The sequence below is a fragment of the Nannospalax galili genome, unplaced genomic scaffold (assembly GCF_000622305.1).
Source record: "Nannospalax galili isolate Female #2095 unplaced genomic scaffold, S.galili_v1.0 scaffold120, whole genome shotgun sequence".
Taxonomy (NCBI): Eukaryota; Metazoa; Chordata; class Mammalia; order Rodentia; family Spalacidae; genus Nannospalax; species Nannospalax galili.
Genome location: NW_008350324.1, coordinates 3,573,597 through 3,599,161, shown reverse-complemented (window position 1 = coordinate 3,599,161; position 25,565 = coordinate 3,573,597).

Here is a 25,565-nt window from a genome sequence, read left to right as displayed (position 1 = left end):
CTGGGACTTCTTGGCCCCAAACATAGCCATGCCCAGTTAGCTGTGCATCCTTAGATGAATGATGTCTTTGGTGTCCCTGCTTCGCTGTCTACTTTCAACACAAGAATCAGTGGAGCCAGGGCTTGCATTGAGAGAAGGATGCCCTGAGAGCATGCAAGGAAAGACAAATGAAGAACGACTCCAAAGCTTAAGCCCAGCCTTTCCTCCACTGGGTTAGTTTTTATGCATGCATATTTATACTTGGACGCTAGGCAAGTACACTGGCAAGCTCGTAGCTTGTCTTGCTGAGAAGCATTCTTGTCAAGCTTCACTGCTTCTAAGAATGGGGATGCAAAGATCAATCAGTCCAACACCACAGAGAAGCTCAGGAACACAATAGAATCAAAGATACCAATGAGTGTCAACGGAAGTCAACATGAACCTTGGGCATCTTATCAACTACAAACCTCACTGAGGCCAAGCAGACTAGTGAGATGGAGAAGCCTCTTGTCCAATGAAACCTGGGAAGGAGACCCTGCTCTCTATCATCCTCTAGTCTTGGCTCAGCTTCTGAGGAGAAGCTAGGTGCCTGCAGATGAGTCTGGACATCCTTAGCCAAGTGAGAGGAATATTCCTGTCACAGCAAACAAGTCCAGAGTCAAAATGTTACAACGAAAACTGAAAGGCTAGATGGAAAGGTCCCTGGAATTTTCTCAGAACAGGGGATAACCGAGCCTCCTGCAGGGGCCTAAGAAACATTTAGATGCTCAACTGATGTATTTGATTCTTTTGACTAATTGTTAGTTTTGTGAATTTGGGTTGTGATCTGCTTTTCACGTGTACTATGTTTCACGGCAGTTTCTAATATTGCTTTATGAGTAGGCTTATTTTATGTGTATGAGTATATTGTTTGCATGTATGTAAGTACACCCATTTCGTGCACTGCTCAGAGGTCAGAGGGTGTCCAACCCCCTGGAACTGGAGGTTACAGATGGTTGTTAGCTGCCATGTCACTGCTGAGAAACGAACCTGGGTCCTCTCCAAGGGCAGCCAGTGTTCTTAACCACTGAGCTCTCTTTCCAGTCTGTAATGGACTATCATTGAAGACCCAAATCCGAGTACACACAATTTCAGCCACCTGATGTTTGACAAAGGTGCCAAGAACACACAATGTAGGAAAGACAGCATCTTCAACAAATGGCACTGGCAAAACTGGATCTCCACCTGTAGAAGAATGAAACTAGATCCTTATCTTTCACCCTGCACAAAAGTCAACTCCAAATGGATCAAAGACCTCAATGTGACACTGAAAACCCTGAAACTATTAGAAGGCAATGTTGGCAGTAACTTACAGGATATAGGTGTAGAAAAGGATTTTCTAAATTGGACAGAAGTTGCCCAGGAATTAAGGTCAGCAATCATCGAGTGGGACCTCATTAAAGTAGAAAGCTTCTGTACAGCAAAAGAATCAAAAAAGGGAAGAGAAAACCCACAGAATGGGAAAATCTTCAGTGACACATCTGACAGAGGTTTAACAGCCAGAATATATAAAGAACTCAAAAAACAAAGGCTAGAAACCAAATGACCCAATTAAAAGATAGGCTAAAGATCTAAACAGAGTTCTCAAAGGAAGAAATAAAAATGGCTAAGAAACATCTCAAAAAGTGTTCAACATTGTTAGTAAGTAGGGAAATGCAAATTAAAACCACCTTAAGGTATCACCTTACCCCAATCAGACTGGCTAGGATCAAGAGAACAAATAATACCAAATGCTGGCAAGGATGTGGAGAAAGGGGAATGCTCATTCACTGCTGGTGGGATTGCAAACTCATAAACCGCTATGGAAAACAATGTGGAGAACTCAAACTAAAAATGCACCTACCATATGACCTGTTATACCACTCCTTGGCATATACCCAAAGGATTCATCCTATTGTAGAGACACTTGTACGACCATGTGTGTTGCTGCTCTTTTCACAATAGCTAAGAGATGGAAGCAACCTAAGTGCCCCTCAACTGACGAGTGGTTAAAATGTGGTATATTTACATGGTGGAGTTCTATTCAGCAGGAAAGATGGATGAAATAATGAAATTTGCAGGTAAATGGATGGATCTGGAAACTGATACTAAGTAACACAGACTCAAAAGATGTATATCCTCACTCATTTGTGGATCCTAGCACCAAATCCTTTTAAAGTCCCCGTCCTTTTAATAAGATACTGTACAGCAGTCTCCTGCATGAAATAACTACCATCATCACAACTTTAGCTGAGCCTGATCGCTAAACATTATCACAGTTGGGCTTGTTGATGGTTGTGCTCCTTCATTAAAGGAGGGGCAAGCAGGGTCATTGGACCTTCACTGGAGTATCCAGCCTCTCTTCCCAGCCAACTGTGTGTAATTTGGCCCTAATCATGCATGGTCTCCTGGATTTAGGGAGGGCTAAATATACAATCTGGGGAAGGCTAGCAAGAGAAGGCTTGACCCATGCTGGGTAAAGGCTTTCAGTGTGCATACCCCTCAGGTAATTCATATACCTCAGCAGCCCCTCATTTATCTCAGTAAGCAAGCTCAGTAAATTCATTGGTTCCCCAGTAAAACTTTAAACATTTGACACTAGAACTTAGAATAAGCATTGTTTAGCATCCCCAGGAAAAGAATTCTCACAACAGATGGAAAATTTGTGTTATTATGTCTCATAATTATTAAAAGAAAATGAGAATGTAGAAGATGTTCAAAGGATATGGGAATGGAGATATTTTCCAAAATAAAAAAAATGAGAAAGCCTAAGCAAGTGATGAAGGTCTGTGTAGGTTTGTTATGATATAAAGGATGAGACAAAAATATACACAATCTTAAAATTTCTAAGGTCATAGTTTAGTCAGCTAGTTTAAGGAACAATATGTATATAGTCTAGGTTTATCTGAGAACATTTGGTTTTTTACCCGTTTTATTTTCATAGCACATGGTAATTAAAAGTACAAGACTGGTGGAACTAACCTTATTAGATGTTTAACAACCATACTTTGAGGCCTATCCTAATCTGATCAGAGGGACTTAAAGGACAGTTTTTGCCCTTTGCCCTCCAAGGTCAACTAAGTTCCAGGGGACCATCAGTTATAGGACATTTTGAGAGGTGAGTCACCTGTCTTCTTGTTCAGGGAGGCCATGGACACCCCACGAGATGGACTTGAACCAGTGTCCAGTCTACAAAGAGGAGGGTCAACTCAGAGGAAACATCTCATCCATGCTTCCAAGTGAAGCCAGCCATGGTCGAGCAGGACCTTTGACTTATCACATAGATGGAACTGGTAAAAGAAAGGAGCCAGGGGCTCCTCCCAAGCCCATGTGACCCCTGAGGAACAGATCCTCAAATGACCTTAAGTCTGAACATAAATTGACTTGGGCCAACTGTATGGTCTTAAACACCCAAAAGGAAAGTATAACCAAAGAGTAAAGTCATCAGTATATTTCTTTAAGAGTTCAAGGGATTACACTTCCCAGACATGAGGCTTAAATCCACAAAAAAGTTAGACATTTCTCATGATTTTGTTCCTAATCAGAAAGTGCTGCTCAGATGTAAGACTTCAACTCTTGGTCTCTAATACTGTAGTGCCCACCTGTAGTTAAGGGAGACAACCTGCTATTGTTCTAAAATGATGGCCAAATTTGTTTTCTCCCCCTATCTAGAAGCCTTTGAAAGGGAACTGACACCGATTTTAACCACTCCAACAGCTATCAAAATGCCAGAAAGCAAATCCCGAATCCATTGCTCTCGAGTTCAGTCTTGGCAAAAGAAAAATGAGGAGGAACCCAATACAGGGATGCTTTCGGAAGCTCTCGTCAGGAAATTCCAATGGACTCTCATATGAACATTTGAAATTTGTTCTGTTTTTTTTTTTTTCTAGTTCCTTGTCTAGAACTTGTAATGCTAATTACTCTTGCCTTTACTACTCCTTCACATCTATTCATGATTCAAGAACTTTCTTTCCCCCTAGAGATAAGAGTTATGCAATTTGGGAGTCTTTTAGATAGACCCACTGAAGGGGTGCCTCAATTGCCTCACCCTGTGTCCCTGTTCAGCATGGAAGCCGCCAGAGCAGTCTGCATCCCGATTCCCTATTGGCAATTTGGGTAACCTCTTCAGAGGATGGTGTAATAGGAGGTAGGAATTGGCTAGGCAGTTAGGGTAAAAAGACCCCCCAAAAGTAGCCAGTTTCTTAAAATGTCCTGGGGCCTCTTAACATACTCCATTCCAAAAGCCAAAAATGTCAAAAGTATTTGGGAGCTCTTATTTAACCCTTAAAAAATTTTATGGTTACCTCTTCAGAGGGGAGAATGCTAGAGTAGCAAAAAGCCCCATTAAAAAGAGAGAAAGTACATGAAATGATGACAAAAAATGTGATGGGGAGATAAGGGAGGAGCTGGAGGGGAGGGAGTGGCATGGATTTGATCAAAACACCTTATATGCTTATATGACTGTAAAATTCTCAATAACTTATTTTTTAAAAAGTTATGCCCTAGAGTTTGGAAATTTATAGCCATCATGGCAGAGTTATGTAATAATTTTGGGCACAAATCCCAACATTAGAACAGAAAATTCGTGGGTATTTCTATGGTTTCAGCGTCCTCTCCCCAGCCCATTGGTCATTCACGGTCAAGACTTTCAGTATCATATCCACATGAAAAAGCTTGTACTTTTTTTTTGCACTCTCAGCCTAACTCTCCAAGGATTTCATGATCTCACGGTGGTATAAAATAATACAGGTGGGCTCAACAGCCCACAAAATAGCCTCAGGTAAGTCATCCTGTCGAGCGTCTCAAAGTGCTTTTAGGATCTGAGTCTGGAAAGATTATGATCAAGCACTCTTACATCTACTTAACCAAGTAGATGGTTTAAAAAAGGTTCTAGAAATTTCCACAGAAGCCCTGGACCCATGGAGTAAAATAGAAGTCACCAAACAAGCTGGTCACAGACCAGAATTCATGTTCGTGAGCCCCAGCCCCACCACATGGGCAAATTCATGGGTTGGCATTGGGAAGAGCCAGTGCCTGAGATCCCACAGCAGCAGAGTGGGCTAACATGAAGTCAGTTCATAAAAACTTGACTCTAACTCCCGTACTCCCAGTGTTCAATAAAATTGACCAAAAATGACCTAGAAAATTAGTCATGACCCACTGTCTAGCCAACAGGTGCTTCTTGGTGACTTATCCCTGGTCACAGACTTATGGAATACTATCCACATGTCAGCCATTATCAGCTTCATCTGAGCAGCTGGAGTGACTTACAAGAGATCCTCAAGATCTGGCCTGTAGGCCTGGAATGTAGCTCAATCGAGTGTCTAGCATGCATGAAAGCCCTGGGCTTGATACTTAATGCTACATAAGTGGAGTGTGGTGGTGTACACTTGTAAACCCTGTCAACCTAGCACTTGGAAGGAGGAGGTGGGAGGATCAGAGTCCCAAGGTCATCCTCACTTATATAGCAAGTTGGAGGCTAGCCTGGGCTATACAAGACCCTGTATCAAAAAAGATTGAGGCTGGTGACTCAACAGGTGAGGGTCTAATGATCCTTCTCCATGCACATAATCTTGAGAGGTGCTAAGAGTATACAGAGGGTGGAAGGTTAATTGAAGGACAGACACCACTGATGCTGTAGCTATGGGGAAGTCATCCAGGCTAGGGTGAGGCTTTCTGGTGATACAGCTGCTTGGGGGTCACCGATTCTCCTGTAACTCCTCCACACTCTTATAAGTAGGCCCAGTACACTCATTGGTTCACTGAGCTAGAGTTGGGCGGAACTGTTACCTTGGTCTGTACCCTATCTGGGGTGAGTAGACATTTGTTCACAGCTCTAGGAAAAGTCATTGCGACACAGACCTCCAGAGAAAGGTCTGATCATGGCAATAGTGTTCAAGCCCACTCATCTAGATGAGGATTTAAGGACCCTATCTGGGGTGAGTAGACATTTGTTCACAGCTCTAGGAAAAGTCATTGTGACACAGACCTCCAGAGAAAGGTCTGATCACGGCTATAGTGTTCAAGCCCACTCATCTAGATGAGGATTTAAGACCAGAAGGTGCAGAGGGAAGGAGGATTTAATGAAGCAGACGTTGCCCATCATTCCTGAGCCAGGAAGGGTCAGTTTCCCCCTGGATAGACAGACACTCCAGAACCTTAACTCATGTTCCATAGACATTATGGAGAAGTGAGATGTGCTAACACGACCAAGTTCCCAATGAGCATAAACAAGAGTCAGGCAATGGTCAACTCAAAGGTACAGACAGGATGGGGAGGATCTAGTGCTTTCAGAACAGTACCTACAGCGTCAATATCCCCCAGGACGTGGCTAGAAGTTGAAAGTCAGACTCTCAGTGACCATTCTAGGCTAGATCACTGTAACTGGTCCAACTGGGAGACAGTATGTTAGTCACAAAATGGAGATTACCTTTACCACGGAAAGATGCAACCGCAGCATCTCCAATGTTGGCACACCCTGGCTGTGCCTGTACTCAGGAAGTCCCATCACCCTCATGGGATTCTTGCTCAGGATCCACTGCTTCTAACCCAGGAGGAAGCAATAGCATTGTGAAGGGGCCTGGTCACCACTATTCATCTTGTAGAATGTCTTACACTCTGGATTAGAACTCTGAAAACATCAAAGAATAGTGGGTAGAGGGTAGGTTAGATGTTCTCAGAGGTCTTACTTTGCAAACATGTGCTAGAAGTGTCTGGAGGTGAACAAGGTGAAGATCACCCTTGAAAAGCAGTGTGAGGTTTCAAGACAGGGTCTCACTATGTCATCCTGACTGGACTGGAACTCGCCATGTAGACCACCCTGGCCTCAGATCTGCCTGCCTCTGCCTCTCAAGTCCTGGGAGTAAAAGTGTGTGTCACTACACCTGGTTCTATCCACTGTTGTCTATCTGTATCATTTCTTGGGCACCTGACCTTGAACCTACGGAGAGAGAACTTTTCAGTGACCAAGAGTCTTAGACATGGCAGCTGTAGAGGCAGGTGGACATGTTTCTTAAGACTGTCTCATTCATGACTCTCAGATCTAGTGACTGAGGGATAAAACACCATCCAGACCCTACTGATTAGTGACCGCAAACACAATTGATTATAGATCCTTGCATGTGTTAGACTCCCTACAACACTGGGGTGACTACTGCACTGGGAAGCCAGCAAGTGGTTCTAGCCTTCACTCTATGCCATAGAGGACCCTCTACTCTTCACGGGACATCACCTGTTGCTGAAAGGGCCAAAGCTTCCCTTCAGACTGTGCTGTAATGTCCTTGTCACCCTGTGCTCCCAGCACAAGAGTGAGCCCACTTGGGACTTGCAGTTCAAGAAACACTCTGTACAAGCAAGACAAGATAGATTATCATATGGACCTCAGAAGAGCACATGCACCCAAGCCCCTCCCTTCCTGGAGACTTGTTTTGACTTAGGGCTACAAGCCATTTTGCTTCTCCAAAGGCTATTTGGTAAGAGGATTATTTTAACTGAGAATGCAGAATCTAAGAGGCTGGAGACAGCTCCTCAGGGAAGGATGGGGGAACCCCAGATTCTACAGTGCCATTAGCAACTGAAGGGATCCAAGTGTTTTTCATCCCAGCAGCTCAGGGGAGCTCTGTGAAAGACAGCAGCACTTCCTGTCCAAGGAGAAGCTCCATGCAGTGACAGCTTAGATCCTGAGGACAAGATACTAGTGCCCCAGTGTCCACTGATGCGGCTTGTGAACAGGGTCAGATACCATCTTCTCAGGACACAGGTCATTGTAAGAAATATCACTGGAGGGACCATGTCCCCACACAGAAAAATATTGGGACTGTTCATCAGTAGGTTCCCTTCTCCGAAGTAGCCAGAAGGCAAGGAGGTGGCAGAGATGTGCTCTGGAGGCAAGAGTCTCTGGTTCCATCACTTCTGCACATACTGAGAACAGCATCTTCAGAACTTCAGAATCTTTAGTTCTTCTGGTCCCCCCAAAGCCTGGGTTGCATAGCATGTAGAAGACACAGGAGTTGTGATGTGTTACTTGAATCCCATAGCCTCCAATGCCTCAGAGGCAGGCAAGGGAGATCAAGTAGTATGCAACAACAATAACAACAACAAAAAGCCAACATAACAAAGATAGTCTCCAAACACACCTACGAGAACAAGTCCACTGAGAGCCGATCCTGGCCATCCCAGCCTGACAGGAAAGGGGAGTTGCTCAGAATTCCCTGCTACATAGCACAGCACTCCTTGAAGTCCTCATTGCTGTCTAATTTCCTCCTCTGCCCACCCCTGCTTCTCCCCATTCATGGGCGACTCCAGTACCTTGCCCATGCATAACTTGAACAGAATTGGTTCAAGAGCCCAGGGAAAACCCAGGTGCAGGTGACCTAACTCATTTCTCATACGACTTCAGGTTGTCTGTGCTGTCTGGTTTGCAAGTGCCTGCTGGGGCCTGGATGCTCTGCACACAGCGCTACACAGTGTGACCGAAGCGACAGCCCTAGCTTGTTCTTCAGCCTCTCAGCCACAAGCAGAACCCACAGCCCTTCCTGCCAATGGATGGCACCTGAGCACCGCCCTACTTGTTGCCTGTCCTGAGTGCTGGAGAAAGCCCAGGTTAGCCTGATGTTTGAAGACAGGGCATTTTGCTACCATCAAAGACTTATCCAGTGTTCTTGCGCTTTTATACCGTCTATGTTGAAAGTTCTAGAAATGCGCTAAAAAAAGACAAGACATTCTTTAGGTAAAAAAGTTATGAAATTGAAATTACCTTCTGTTGCAATTAGCGTCAGCTGTCAACGCAAACTTAGGGTCACCCGGGAGGAAGGAACCTCAACTGAGATATTTCCTTCATCTGACTGGTCTGGGACCATGTCTGTGGGACATTTCTTGATCGCTAATTGATGGGGGAGGGCACTTCCCACTGTGGGCAGTGCTTCCCCTGGACAGGTGTACCTGGGCCGTTAATGTAACTGAGCAAACCAGGGGGAGCAAGTCAGTAAGAGTTCCTCCATGGCCTCTGCTTCAATTCTTGCCTCTTCATGTCAAACCTTTGAATTTTGAATAGCAAGAATTCACTAAGCAAGCCCGATGACCTTGAAAGTCAAAGTAAATGAACTCAAGTTCAGTGCTGTATTTTCCATAGGAACATCCTAGAGAACCGTAAAAAATATTGCACAACCCAGTAAGCCAGGCTTTCTGTCTTCAAAGGTGATGCAGACACGGCGCGATGGCCTTAATGTTTAAGCAAAGCCTCAGCTATGGTCATAGATGCTGCTTGCTTTGACATCTTTGCAGGCTTCCATCTCATGTTGAACCTACACTGATGGTTCAAACAAGATTGAGGTTCTGGTGGTATGTGAGAAGGGGAGGTGCCCCAGCATATGCAAGTGCCACCATGCCCTCCCCTCTACTAGATTGTATCCCCTCAAACTATCAGCATAGACAGGTCCTTCCTCAAATGAAAGCTGGAAGGATGAGGGATCATGGGAAACTGAGGCTCACATTTGACTCAGCAACCACTCATTCCACTCATCACCCTCACACATGAGCTCGACATGAATAAAGTCACCGATTTAGCTCTGCCTGTCAAGTTGGCATCAGGTAGAGCTACAAGTTTTCAGATAGTTGAATGTAAAGAATGAGTCTGCCATGGCTCAGAATGAGGACATTCATCCCTGATTTCTGGCAGCTAATTAGATAGTTTCAACATTGTGACTCTAACCTATCACACAAAATCCCAGAGTCATAAACCTGAATTAAAAATCTTTTCACTTAATATCTGAAGCTGCAGAAATGGTTAGGAGTCAGTCCACAGCCATTGGCAGGATCAGTTTCAATGCAGAGGCGCTTCCCTGGTTGGCTTAGTGATTTCTATTTGCCAAGGGACTCAGAAAAGAAGGCAGAAATGACTCAAGGACAGCTGTATCAAAGCCCACCCAGCGTGGGTGACAGCTCATGAAAACTGGAACTCACTGCGCAACTGTCCAGGCAGCTGGACAGGTTGAAGTGTTCTTTCCAGGTAGCTTGGATGGTCTGAGAACTCCAGGCAGCTCAGCTTTCCTGAGACTGAGCAGTCCCCACTATTTATATACTCTGGGAAGGAGGGATCTAGTTATCTGGTCTGTTTCAGGGACTTTGAGCCATTTACTTCCCAAGCTTAAAGGAGCTTCCCTGCAGGATGCAACATTTGACCTCCCTTTAGAATATCCCACATCTTAACCAGCTTTCCCTCCAAGATGAAAGGTTTTCTCTCAGAAGAAATGACTACACAACAAAGGATAAGGAGCAAATCTACTCACTCAGCTTTAATCTTGTGGAGACCAGATAACTCAATCTAGGTTGACATGACCTGCCTCAATGATTCCTTCCTCTTTGGGGACAAACAGCACTAGCACAGAGCCCATATCTGTCTGGGCTGAGTCATGTGAATGTCTCCAATCCTTACCCCACAGGGTGACACAATCCACTGTTAACAGAGAGCAGTACTTGTACAAAGATGCACGGAAGAGTCTAGACAACCGACGAGTTACTCCCAAATAGAGTTTACACACCAATGTTGGCTAAAATTATTGATACTTTCAACTCATGAGGGCACTTGTAGAACTTTCTAGAATTGAAGCTTCCCGTAGGTCTTATTGTCTTCTCTCATTGAACATTTCAAATGCATGAGCAGCTAAGACAATTTTCTTGGGCACCTCAGAGATCTGTCCTTCACTGCACACCAATACATGGTATTCTTAGAACTTTTGAGATATTTGCACAATCACAAAAGCCAGGCCACTCCCTCAGGTCTTAAATTGGTCTAAGTTTCCAGTGAAATCGACAGAGACTGTTCCTCGGCATGGGTTCAGAGCTCTTCCAAGAGGGCCATGATGTGCCACCAGATACCCAGACCATCACTGATATATCAGATGCTGAGAGTAAATACAAAATCCTGTGGGGCTGGTCACTGTGTGTGGTTGATCTAAACCCATATAGTATCGGCAGGTCTCACATCTACACTTAAGGTGGGGCAAGACCCACGTGTGTTTCTGTGAACTCAGAATGGTGTAAGGTGCAGAACGGTGAGAGTATAGGCAGAGGTGAAATTTGAAGATGGATTGATCCTGCCCGTGGTGATCCTGACAGATTCCTTAGCTCTGTTCTGGAGGGAGAAGTAGCATGCTATACCTCCCGTTGCCCCATCCCTCAAGGGAACTATACCTTAGGGAGATGGATCAGGCCAAAAATGAGTCAGATAGTGGTAGTCCCAAGTCTTTCTGGTACAGTGGCTCATCCTAGCACAAACTTGGTTTATTCATTCCGTATGTGGGCTCCAAACACCAATGGCACACAGGAAGTGGGGTAGAGACGAACCATTGGTCTACATGTGCCCAACAATTTCAGGGCTTGGTCAAATTATTTTGGCCTACCCTTTTGCTCACCTGATCATTTTTCACGTTTGAAGTTGGGATTAGAATTTAAGACACTGTACAGAATCCTTTGTTGTAGGTTCATCAGCTTTGTAAGCCCCACACTGCTCAAATTTCAGGATCCCCTGGTGAGAGGAAGCAAGGTGAATAACCCCATTTCTGCAACTTCCCATCTCATCATCCCACCTCTGAGCTGACATGGTTTCCATATCTTCAAGTTGCTGTCACAAGTTGCATATCAACAGCTGCTTAACGAAAGTACCAGATGCCACGTAAGGAATAAGAATTCCCTCCATCTGGTTAAGAGAATGGTTTGCTGCTAGTGTCCCTTGAGGACAGAACTGTTTCTAATAGAACTTAGAGCTGAGATTCTGAGTTCCCATCCCCCCCTCACCCCCCACTAATAAATGGAGCCAGGACATCCTGGCCAGATGCAAATACAACATAAAATCTTGCATGAGGAACACGTGCTTGAAGACCATCAATGTAGCATCATAGCCAGAAGAGGCCAGCTTGAAAGTGGCTCACTTGATCAAACTTGCCATTTGTGCTGGGTAGCTTTAGTGTCAACTTGACACACCTGGGTCGAGGGAGCCTCCGTTGGGAAATTGCCTTCATTGGACTGGCCCGTGGCCATGTACATGGGGCACCTTCTTGATTGTTGAGTGATGTGGGAGGGCCCAGCCCACTGTGGGTGGTGCCACCCCTGGGCAGGTGGGCCTATGTTGTGTAAGAAAGCAGGCTGAGCATGGGCCAGGAGAGCAAGTCAGTAAGCAGTGTTCCTCCATGGCCCGTGTTCCAGCTCCTGCCTCCAGGTTCCTGCCCTGAGTTCCTAACTTGGACTCCCTAATGAACTGTGACACGAGAGATGTAAGCTAAATAAAGCCTTTCCTCCCCAAGTTGGTAGTGGTCAGAGTGTTTTGTCACAGCAATGGAGAAGCAAACTAGGACACCATTTTTAGAAGTAAAACAAAGTGTGTCATTTTATTGCCCCCAGAGTAAAAAGTAACACTCTTGGGCAGGAATACAGGCACTGTGTCAGGCAAGGAGATAACTCTAGTATGCTGAATGTTTTGACGACTATTTTGGACTCTTGAAACATTCAGATTGGAGAAAAATCATGGGGAAATATTATCACTAACAGTCTACAGCTTAAGGCAGACAGGTGTTCCATGTCTTAGAAGGAACAATGTAGACCCACCCTGTCTCAGTGAATTTGCCCAAAGATTCCCTTGTGAGCCTTACAGTTCAGGGGAACATCTCCAAGTTTATGGTATCTCCTCTTAATGAGAACTAGTCTTCAATACAGGGCTTCAAACAGGGAGTGGGCGGTCAAGTCCTGTCCCACATCAAAGTTGGTGATCAAGATGTAAGAAAACCAACTCATTCCTGCTACCTGCCGATAACTGGGCACCTGCCACCCTCACCCCTGGCCAGCTGCTACCAGCACAGGGATGCACCCTGCCTGGCTTGGAACCAACAGGAACTAGCATTAAGTGCAAAGGCAGAGGAAGTGAACAGAGCACATGGAGAGACATTCGTTCCAACCTTCCTCCGACATGGCTCATTTAGAAAACTAAAACTTTCAAACTTGTTTGAAAAGACTCTTATCAGATTCTGTTGAGAATGGAGACAGAAGATTCTTGGCAGAAAGATCTATGGGAAGGCCTAGTTTGAACCGGCGTTAAGGTGAGTGCAAATTCTAGAGCACGCTGGGTGTCAACCAAGCATCTGCTTAGACAAGAGCCCAGAGAGACAATGGCAGAGCCTCCTACGAAGAAGAGGGTCCTACGCACAGGGGGCTCAGAGAACCTTAGTGAAAGACCCCGGTTCTTACAGGATCCCCTGAACCTGTCTCAGACACCCTGCAGGCCTGTTGTCACCAATCTGAGCACCAAAGGTCAGAAACTAGATGCCTATGAAGGACTCGATGTTTCCACATATAATATTCCTAATGAGCTTGTATCTGGCTGCACCAAAAAATGATGCAAGCTTTAGGATTTCTCCTTCAAAAACAGTGGGAAGGATGGCTTGAGGGAGTCAGACCTTTGAATCAGGGAGCTTATATAACAAAATGGTGCTTTGTATAGATCTGCAAGCGGGAGCAGAGAATTAAGGCTTCCTCGCTGGAGCCACAGGCTATGTGGTGCAATGAGGTCATTATCAGGTCACAGGTGCAGTTCTGTTCTTGGGAAAATTAAGCTTTTGTGAGAAGTCAGAACATTTCTATCACTTTGCTTTTGAGTCAAGCGTTTTCGTGAAGTTATCACAAAGTTCTTACTCCTCAGGGCCTCCATTATCTCCAGGGAAGTTGAGGCAATCCAAGGAGAATCACTTTTTGAGCTCTCTTTTCAGGTCCAGGGGCAGTGACCCAGCTGCCTTCTACCCCTTAAGGAGAGGAGGCTGCAGCCTAGGGTGGAGCCAATTCCCACAGGGGCCAGCCCTGCACATCCAGGGGGCTCTTCCACCTAGCTAGAACACAGGTGGATACCAAGACAAGGTAAGGGAGAACTCAGTCAGGAACAATGGCATCCACTCAGGACCCACATGAGGGAGCCCTGCCCTCAAAACAGTCATATCAGCATCCATAGCTGCAGGTCACTTCTGACCTGAACACACATTGTTTCTAAGGAAGGGCTAAGACCCTTGGAGTCAGGCACATCACTCTGCTCTTCCTCGCTGAGTCTGAGGTTCAACTGATACTAGGCTTTCAGCCACACAGTGACTCTGCCCTTCCAAGCCTCAGCCTTCCTGCTTACAGTCTAAATGAGTAAACAGTCACCTATCTGACATGGATAGCAGGGCACAGCTTTGATGAGCTGTGAAAGCATTAACACATGCAAAGCCCTAGACCATGCTCAGTCCTTGCCAGTGTCCCACAGGCCAGATCCTCTCAGCTCAGGAGAATGCTACAATGAGCCAGACCCAGCAGAGCACAAAGATCACGCTCCAGTGCCAAAGAAACATTGGGATTGGCCTAAGGACTCCCTCTAGAGGATTCCAGGTCAAGGTCTGATTTGGGCTCTGCAGTTGAGGTGAGCTCTGACAGACCAGGTATTTAAAATCAGAAGTGGGCAATGAGGAGGGGACAGGTGACAATTTGTCACCAGTGGTTCAGAACCTGAGGCAATGGGGAGATGATCAACTATCACAAATCTCTTTGGCCCTGTCAGGAGAGCCATATAAAACTGGGAGAAAATGGTGCCGAGATGCGTCCAGAGCAGCAATGCTGAATCAGCAAAATGACAGGACAGATTTGTAGGGCTTGTCCAGGTATGACCTAGAGAGGTAAGGTTGGGTTCCTTTGAGGTCTAGACCTACTAAACAAAGACCATTGGAGAGATAGGCTGGAACCTGATAGCCAGTCCCTTGGTCAGTCCCTCAGGATAGAGCTTGGTTTTACTGAAGATCAGTCCATACTTGATCCTACAGGACAAAGTGGGGTCTGACTGGGCACAGCAGACCATGTCAGCAGCCTGAGAAAGGCTGGCCCAAGTTAGGCAAACCCAAGCCAGATCATGTCTAGAAAAGGGAAGGGAAACATGTTCCGGTACATCCTCCATGTCTAGTAGTGCTGTTAGCGGGTGCTGTATACTGACCTGCACCCGCACCCCAACACAACTCATAAGTGAGGATGTCAGCCATGCTTCTGCTTGTCCAACTTGAATGTCATAGCTCCAGTTTGAGTCATCAGCCCTTGCAAGAAATCCACATTTTCATAGAAACCATGAGAAAGTTTTGTGACTATTGACCCTTCCCTGTGATTTTATTGTGAAGGTTAGTTCCATGCTTGGAACCATAAACTCGCCTAGGACACTTCAGTCTTCAGACATTCCTTAGAAACATAAGCACTGTCACTTAGGTAAAAATGCCCATGAAGAACCAGGAACAGGGGATGGGGAGGTAGCTCAGCAGATAAAGTGCCTGCCACACAGCGATAGTATTTGCAGACTTAAGAGCCCACACAAAACCTGGGCAGGTATGGCTGTAATCCTAGCACCTGGCAGGCAGAGGGAATCCCCAGGACTCACTGGCTAGTACACTGACAAATTGGAGAACTTGGGTTCAACGAGAGACACTGTCTCAAATAAAGTGGGGAGTGGTCAGAAAACATACTCAAAGTCCAATTCAAGCCTCCACTTACACACATCCACACTCAAGAGTGCAATTGCACACATAGGTGGTTTGGGGAGAGCCAGGTCTAGAGCAGCCTATGGGAGCAGAGATCAGATTGCACCCTGCAGCAGTGACATGTACATAGGCCTTGAGTCACAACAAGGTTAATGCCAGCCTGAAGCTCAACCTAGCTTATACATTAGAAGGATTACAACATTGAGTGAATGGACAAATCCAGTGCTTTCCTAAAGTAGGGAGAGACTGATTTTCCCTTGGTACAGGTAAGTCCTCTAATTCCTCCTGATGGGCTTATAACCTGGCTTTCCAAGGTACATATTTCAGGGATAACAACTATTTAAGGATCTCTAACATACCCCATCTTAAATCAGGAACTGACAGACTTCCAGACAGATGTTTGGTGTCACAACCAGCTCAGCATCTCAGTGGCAGGACCGAGCATCTCCAGTAGAATCACAGATTGACAAGAATCCTATGATGGTGATGAATGTCCAAGTGCTACCCTGAACTCACCCTGAAGAAGCCAGCCCAGTGACTAGCCATTTGTTTGGCAGATTGTTCATCTAGACTGTACTGTGCCGAGTCCGTGAAAGACATGGTAGGTGGGGAGCTGTAGACCAACACTATGGTCCAGCTTTAGGTGGCAGAAATGCTCAGAGGCAATGAAGGCTGGGGAGTACAGGTGAAGTCATGTACTTTGCATTCCAACCCTGCGTGACCTTAACATGTTGAACATGTGGAGTACACTCAGCCTCGTAATGACCTGAGGTTTTGGTAATGGGGACTCTTTGGAAAGTTGGGGTATACCCGACAAACTGCTATTTCTCAAAACTAGTGATCAGGAAAGATGTCATCAGGTCTGTGTAGCTATTTGGCCAAATTGTGTGCTATGCATAAAACTTTAACTGCTCCAGGCTCAGGCCTAGGTGGGACCTTGTGTTGAGAGAATGCCATCACTTTGAGCTACATCTAAAGGAAGTCAGCCTTTTCCTTCCTACCACCAGCCTCCATCTTTTGAGAACATTTTATTGCAAGATTTCTAGCCTCCTGTCAACATGCCATCTCCGGCTACATGCAACGGGTCAGCTACTTTTGGATTTTCCTTTGAGGGGACAAGCACAGGTGCATTTCATAGACACAAACATCCCTATGTGGCTAGAGCCTCTATCCTCTAAGGCAGTGGATCTTCCTGTTCCATTCCAGACTGATCTGACACCAGGACTTCACAGGCAGTGTAACAGGGCAGTTAGGGAACTGTGCTCCCAGCTAAGCAGACAAGTTTTCAGTTTCCCTCCATCCGGGAGATAAAGCCAGGGTTGTAGCATGCAGAAACCAGCAGCTGTCCATGTCAAGTCTCTTGAGCTTTAGTGGCCTTTTGCCTATGAGTCCCAATGAGGCAGAGGGGCATTTATGGAGGTGCTGGTCTTTGGTGTGTAAGACCATCCATCAGGAATCTGTAGTGATTGTGGAATGGTACTCCCAAAGCCACACCCCCAATCCAAAATGGCGGTCAAGCAGTGATTCAGAGCTTAAGAGGGAGGTGCTCACTCTTCCCTAAGCCTTCCAACATCTATGACTGCCAATAGCAGCCATAGTGCCTGCAGAGCCGAGGGCCACTCACTCTGTAGAGTGCCTGACATCACCTTCAAGTAGAAGGAAGAGCCCTATGGCATCATCCCAGCTGCTCTAATCGCCCTATGAGTTAGGGTGCAGAAATCCATCACGGGACGTACACCATTCTCCAGCGTCTGTCCTCACATGTTCCAACAGAATTTGTCTCTCCTGAAGCCTCAGTATCCAGTCCAGCATCAAGGGAAAAAATACTCCCTTATTTCCTCATCCTAAAACAGATGATCACCCTACGATCAGGGTTGCAATGTCAGTTTAATAGGCGCTCTCTATTTAGAGATAAACGCTAGGGAGATCAGGAGACAAGACGGTGGTTGACAGAGTTTTACAAAGGATATAAGGGGAGGAAAATCTACAAGGTCAGATCTTTGACAAAGAATTACTATGTTGTATCATGAGCTAAACAAGGTGTGCCAATCCTCAGGACAACATGACCTCCCTGAACACTACCTGATGCAGAAAAACAATTAGACATGTTAAAAGGTGTCATCTAAGAGTTGGTAGAGATACAACGCTTTTGTGTGCTGTAATGACAGTGTTCTGATTGCCCATCTGTCTTCTACTGCATAGCTCTGGTTTCTATCACAGTTCAGGTGAATCCGGAGACTGCTGCAAACCACAATGTGACAGCGTGTCGCTGAGATGTGCACTTCAAGTTCAGGGTTTTGTAGAAAGGCCTGAGGACCCTGGGGAACAGCTACCCCAGTTTCAGCCATTTCCTCCTTCCCCAGCTCTCTGTGGACTGAGGTTCATGCTCCATTTCAGGATCTGAGTACAGGGGCTGGAAAGGCAGGGCTAGATGCTGCACAAGAGACCATGTGTGGCTCCCCACCTGACCATCAGCTCGCTACTGTTTCTAACAGTCATTGGGAATTTGGCAACAAAGAATCTGCTTTTAAGAAATCATAACTAGACAAAGTCATGATGCAGGGCCATAACATGGCATGACTTATCGCTTGGTAAAACTCATCACCCTGCCCCAAGGTTCCCACCATCTGCACACAGACCAAAGAAAAGTCAAAACATGTGTAGTGACCTCCAGTACCATCTCCTGTGGACCATGGAGATTACAAGTGTGGTACTTTCCACCTGAAAGGAAAGTCTTTCATTGCCAAAGTCATTGTGACTCTATGTAGCCATCTCAGGGAACCAATGCCACTTGACTGGTCCAGGAGGAAGGGAGCTTAAAACAAAAGGCAGTTACTTCTACTGTTATGACATTTAGGATGTCTACACAAACAGACTGTAAAGACAATTCTTGGGAATTCAGAGTTCTGACATACAGAAGGCTCCACAGCCTTTTCTTACAGAAGGGAACCTGTACAGTTGCAGATGTTTCTAGGCTTTCTTACAGCTCATTGAAGATTCCCTTGGAAGTCAATGGTAACAGTCACAGGGAACCTCTAAGCCATCGCCTGTTGGAGTGATGACTTTTTGACCACTAAGTTGCACAGAAGACCTGAACCCATAAGAATTTCATGTCCCCAGGGATATCTGTAAATCAGAGGCATCCAGTCCAGGGAGTAGTGCCAACATTACATAGAAGCATAGCCCTAGGTGTGTAATTCTGCCCTCTGTCCTATGAGCACATAGCATATTTTCACAGAAAAGACCAGTACCCCCAAAATGAGAGGACACATAATTTGTCTTTTTAATGAAGTGGGTTATGATAGACAAGGGACTATAATGAAGTCAAGGAGCCCGAGTCGAGTTCAGGCCAGCTCTCAGCCCTTGCCATCAGCTCATGCAGGTGTGAGGCCTGAAGAGCACAGGCCAGGGCAACGAGGCATACCAGGAATGCAGTGTGTCAGCGGGTTCAGAGCTACCCCCCCCATATGATCTCAGACAGCAGCAGGAGACTTTGAGAGAAGACCCTGGACGCTGCCTCCAGTTAGGATTGAGGACACTGTAATGTGCCCACAAGGGTAGACCAATCAGTTACAAACCCTGTGCCACATCCTTGGGTGTCCTGAAGTAATGTAATGCAGAGACTGAGGTCATGTTAATAAGGTCATGGCTGGGATGATGGGCTACTAGTGCCCAAGAGCACAATGAGGGAGTATTTCTATACACTGCTTACAATATTGGTAAGCTCAGAGCGAAGGGGAAGGAGAGAATTTTCCTGGCACACTTGTTCCACATCTAACATGTGTTGCTTGTTCTGAAAAACATCCAGAAGTTTAAGAAGAGCCTCAGAATGAAAGATTACTGAGCATCTCAAACCTTCGTTCCACACAGTAATATCAAACAGGGCAAGGCGAACTTTAAGCACACTAGTGGTGGGAAAACGCAGTCTGAGCCTCTAGATGTGACCCCAATCCTTGCCAAGATATCACCCAGAATCCAATAAGAGGATCCCAATGAAGAGTAATCATGGGTGCAATAAGATGTCCTCTGTTATGGATTACCTCTCCAAGTTTGAAAAAGACACAGCTGGTGTAGATGTGCCCTGCTGTCCTGCCTTCAAGATAGGCGAGCAAGGGAAGAGGACACTCGCAGTCACTGTGGTCCACATCCCTTCCACTTGAACAAATCATTATAATTGGACAAAGATAATCCTAGTGATCGAGACTTTTGATCTAGGGCTCCATGGGAAGGTTGGGGTCCATCACACATCTGTCACCCACTGATTGTAATGCCTGCATTACAGAAGTAAGTCCTCCTGATTCTCAGAGCTGGGAACAAGGAGTGTCAGACCCAAGATTTTTGGTTCATGACTTTGATTTGGCCCCTTAACCCTCCTCTGGATACAGGCTCTGAACACCAGAATGGATGAGAGCTCATTGTGAAGACACTGGAGATGAAGTGCCAGCCCATCTATTGACAGCCCTTCTATTGACATCTACTGTCTTCATGGCGTACTCTGCTTCCTTACAAATGACCCAGGCCACGTTCATCAATACTGCCTGCCTAGCTCCATGTGTCAGTGTGAGTTAGTCCAGATTATTTTCCATGTCAGCTGCATTTCTCACAACATTGCCCTGACAGGATGAACACAAGATGCTCAATAGTGACTGAGCTGGTGTGCTTCCCTACCAATGGGAAGGAGGTACAATCTCTGTAGCAAGATGCCCTTTCTCATCCTCCAGTGCTGGCAGGACTATCTTCCTGCCTGTCCACATGTGCCTGCTCTATGAAGTGAAAAGTCACTCAGTAATTGTCAGTTACATGACAGGTTGACTGGACAGGATGACACTGGTCTCCTCTAACTACCTGAGCAACAGTGAGTGGGAAAGTTGGTAGACATAAGTCTACCTGTATGCTTTTTAAAAATCTCACACACTGTCTCTATTGCACAAGACATTTCATGGAGACTCCCAGGTAGTTTGGACCCCAACATGTAGACGTCTCATGGTGATTGGTTCTTGACTGTGTAGGCAGAGCTTATAGCTTTTGATGTATAGATGACCTCAACATTCAAATAGTAGTCAGACATGACTCTGAAGGCTTAGTACAGCAGGGAAGGGCACATTGATGGTCCACAATTGCCAAAATCCAGAGCTGAGGGAGATTCTACTCTGGATGCAGCGACGACAACTGAGTCCCATTCAAAAGTCATCAAACTTCAGGCCCATCCTCAGCTGCTGCTTCCTCTTGTCAGATTTGACTCTACTGTCTCAGTCAATGATCGTTGACATGTGAGAGATGCTCCCTTTGGGTCTCAACTAGAAGAGGGGGCTCTGAAGACACCCAGCTATCAGACCTCCGAACACGGACCCTGAGCTGTCTCTTCTGGTTCCCAGATGGTTTGCTTACATGCTGGGATTCAGGTCAATGTGATGAGCCTGCTTGGGGTTGGAAAAGTCACTTGCTCGAAAGCCTCTTGTTCTTGAGGGCAGGTGGAGAAAGGAAGTGAGATAAATAGTCAAGAGAACTTTGGAGAAATGGTCTAGTTGTCCCCTTTGGTTGAGAATCTTGTGGACCACTACCGAGCAGATAATTGTTCTCATGTTTTGGTTTTTGTGAAGGTAAATAGAACTGTAAATTCACCAGGGCTTTGTTGTTGGATTGTGGGAGAACTGTGGGAGAGTTCAAACTTTTGACCTAGGAAAGTCCTAGAATGTGCTAAACAGAGCCAATAGACCACTCATGTGGGACTTTGAAAGATTAAAATGGTGAGAGGAATGCAGAGACCTGACTCAGGAGGATTCAGCAAGGCCTGGCCCTTGGTCCCCTTGGAAACTGGGCTACATTATGGAAAGGGGCCTTCTGCCTGTGTTGTGAGTATTGCGGCCAACTTCCACAGAGATGCATTAGTTGTGTGGTGGCAGAAATGTGAAGACAGGACAGCGTTCATGCTCTGGAATGGCTGCTGCTCACTACACTTACCCAGGTCTACAGTGAATCCTGAAAGATGACAAATGTCCAGTTTGGTAAGGAAAGCATCAGGAATGATTTCAATTTGCCTGGGTAAAAGGTAAAAAAAGATGTACTTGTTCAAGAGATCAGCATCATGTAAGAGCAAACTACTCTGCACCAAGCCATCAGTAAAGGTCCTGAGTACAAGACACCACCCCTAATGAGTCCTTCTGCTTATGAAAGGTAAATGATTTGAAATGAGAGCCACTGAGCTGAGACTGTCCTTCTGCAGGGTCTCGCACAGGATGCAGCTGTGATTCCATGGGTCAGGCTTGATCTAGATCTGGCAGGAGAACTTGGATCATTCACATAGTTTTAATGACATACAATATGTAAGAGTTAGGGGTTGATGAAGGCTTGAGCCAGTGCCTGGTCAGAGCTGGTAAGGTGAAGCCCCAGGTGCAGTGGAGATCCCCAGACCTTGGAGGTGACATTAGTTGAGTTCAAGGACATCAAGTAGTGATGGATTTGACTCAGCCTGGACCCGGGAGGAGGGTCCTCATCAGATGCTCTGTCAGATCTTTGGGATGCCTATTATCCTTTATGGTGGGGAAATGTCCCATCCGTCACACAGCTCCTCCTTTCCTCTTCAACACCATAGAACCTTCATGTTCACTCAGGAATGTATAGCTGCTACAATCCAGAATTCAGTGTATCCAGAGTCAAGAGTAGTACAAGCCTTCAACTGCTTCATCTGAGCTACAATAGACTGTGGCAAACGGTAGGTATCAAACAGCACTACCTTGACTGCACCATCCTAAGATGTCCCTTGCTAACCTTTCTCATGTGCAACATGGAGGGTTTTTGAAGATACTTTTATACCCTCATTGCTCAGAATGGAAAGATTTGCTAGTTCAAACTCATCTTCCAAAGAGCACTATGCCAATTCAACAGAGACTCAATTTCAGTAACACGTCTCATAACCTATTAGGAAATGAGAATTTCCAGTGACGGGTCTCTTTACCCCAGAATTGAGAGGAACCTTTATTGGGAGGTTCTGTCCACACATTGAAGCAGAGAAGTCAGCTCCCCACAGTAACATGTCAATGGCTGTGCTGGATAGCTTTAGTGTCAACTTGACACACCTGGGTTGAGGGAACCTCAATTGGAGCATTGCCTCTATTGGACTGGCCTGTGGCCATGTCTGAGGGGCATCTTCTTGATGAGTGATATGGAAGGGCCCAGCCCACTGTGGGTGGTGCCACCCCTGGGCAGGTGGGCCTGTGTTGCATAAGAAAGCAGGCTGAGCAGGGGCCAGGGAAGCAAGCTAGTAAGCAGCGTTCCTCCATGGCCTGTGCTCCAGCTCCTGTTTCCAGGTTCCTGCCCTGAGTTCCTACCTTGGGCTCCCAGATGAACTGTGACCTGGGATATGTAAGCTAAATAAACCCTTTCCTCCCCAAGTTGGTAGTGGTCAGAGTATTTTGTCACAGCAATGAAGAACAAACCAAGACAGCACCTCTCAGCGCACACCACCTTGATCATTATCTCCACTCAAACTCAGGACAGGTGTGCTATTTACATATAACTTTTTGCAGTCACAGTAGGGAGAGCATGGTCACCCCAACACTTCATGGTTAGGTACCAAACTGGCCTAGTACTAAGGCAAAACTGACCTTTTGCCCCCATGCAGCTCCATCCCCTTAAAGTGAAAGGGCATTCAGTGTGCTATGCGAAGTCTAGTTGGAAGGCCTCCAACATTCATAGAACTAGGGAAGGAATGTGAGACACGAATGGACATGCTCCAGTTTGTTCAGAGCCAAGATCCCAGCCTCCGCAGAAGAGCCTGCAGTGTCTCATAGCTCCTCATCCAAAGCTCTTCATTCTGCAGGATACTAGTCTTTCCTGGAAGCTAATAGAATCTGCCAATGTCTCCCAGGCCCTAAAGCTATAGGTAGAGAATCAAAGACAAACAGTTACAAAGTAGAATGCCTTGTTCAGAAAGGAGAAAGGATAGAACTTTGAGGGCCATGTCAGATACAGGAAGCCAGTAGAGAGGGGAAGGTTATCAGTCAACCTCTGAGAAAAGCCTAGCTGGGGAGAAAATTAAAGGCTGTATTAAGGGGCATATGTTGTGTGCCAGCCGTAAGTTTATGCATCATATATAGGTTCTAATGTGAATTGTGCAAAGAAATAATGCTCGTGATATGAGATGTGACTATTATGGGGTATATCAACATGAAAGCAAGCAGTTCAGTATTACTCTGTATGAAGATGGGAATTCATCTGGTGGTCATGAATGACAAAGTAGGAATAAAATTGATGCTGGATGGGACAGGGCAGGTATAGGAGAAACCAGACTCAGTGCTGAGGCAGGAGGAGTGCTGTTGAGTTTGAAGATAGGATGTGCTATGTTATTGAGTTCCTGGCTACCCTGGGCTACAGAGTGAGACTGTCTCAGAACACAAGCACAAAATCCAAGACCTTTCCAAAGTCTATGGCAGTAACTGTAGTAATGCTCACTGAACCTGAACCCCATTGTCCTATGTACCCTTCCGAATTTTCCCAGAAGGTTTTTAAAAGGAGAGTCAAGGAATCTTTCTGGGATACAATACATAGTCTTCTGTGTGGTCTTCAGTTAGCATTAGCCCAAGATATTTAGACTTGACCCATGTTAGTGACTTTTGCATTAAGACACTTAATTCTAACACAAGAATCTCCCGAGTATCTCAAGAATTTCTTAGAATCGTCAAGGGTGTTACCTAAAACCAAGGCTCCTTGCAATTTCCTAACACATTCATGTCTAAAATGTCAGCTGGACCCTTGTATTTGAGATGATCAAGACAATCTAAGGACATTTACCTTGTGACCATCTTCTATCAGGGCTCTGTTACTAAAAGACCAGCCGCATGATGGGTCTTCCCTTTTCCAACACAGAATGCTGAGAAGCACTCAGTAGGGAATGAGACCAGCTTTCTGGTCACCAATGCAGCATCTGTTCTTAGGGAAGTTCTTCCTTCACGACTGGAGTAGTTGGGTACTAGGCTCTTCATTTACCTTTTCAATGAATAGAAGCCTTAGTTGGCCTTAACGATTCTAGTTTCATGGTCACAATGCACGAGGGCTCTGAAGTCATTGGCTAAAAGGACCCCAAGTCTTTGGTACCTATCTACAGGAAGGTTTGTTCATCTACAGGAAGGTTTGCCTGCAGCACTGATGGAAGCAGTAGACAGTGATTCAAGATCTACCTCAGGCCCAGCAAGCCCAATGCCAAGGCATCACTTAAACGGTTCTATTGAGTCACAGTAGCCATTTGAGAAGAGAGGTTTCTAAGTCTGTAGTGTCATTAGGGGGAGGTTTGCTGGCAGTTGCTTAAATAATCAGAAACTACCAACACCAGGGATCTGGCCTCCGCAGGACACCGTAGGTACCCACTTCCCAATGCCATGAATTCAGAACTGTCCCGACTTCTGCTCTGCACCGTCACCTTTCATTGCTGCCCTGTATTGTCAAAGCTCAAGGGTTCTGCATAGAAATCTGGGGTTGAGGAGTTTCTGGAGTGAAAAGAACTGGGTGAAGACATGACAGAACTCAGGGCCTAGAACTGTGTCCAAGTCACTGAGAACTTTGACCCAGAGCTCCTGAACAGATTCCTCTGGGGTGGCGGCTCCAGCTGGAAGTTTGGCAGGGCCCGTGTCAGGAGTTGTGCTGGGAACTGGAGCTTTTGCTGAGGCTGGAGGTCCAGCTATGGTGTGACTTGATTTGCTCAAAGCTGATCCCAGTTTATTGCTCTGGACAAGTAGGCCAGGGGAAGGTCGCAGCTGGGGCTTGGCAAGCCAGCATGTCCTGAGTGGATCAAGGCTCCAGAATCCTGGCCCTGGCACCAAATGATGAATGGAGCTACAACCAGATATACTTGGGCACAAGGAGTCTGCCCTGGTAGGGGGCAGCCACATAGACTGGGCCTCTAAGGCAGGGCCCCCCGGAGGCTCCATGGCTTCTACACATCCCAGGTGGTAGTTGTGGGGGCTCTCGGGATGCTCTCATGTGTATTTAGCCCTTTGGTTCTTGAGCCAGAACCTGACTTGTTATTCATGTTAATCCTTCCCA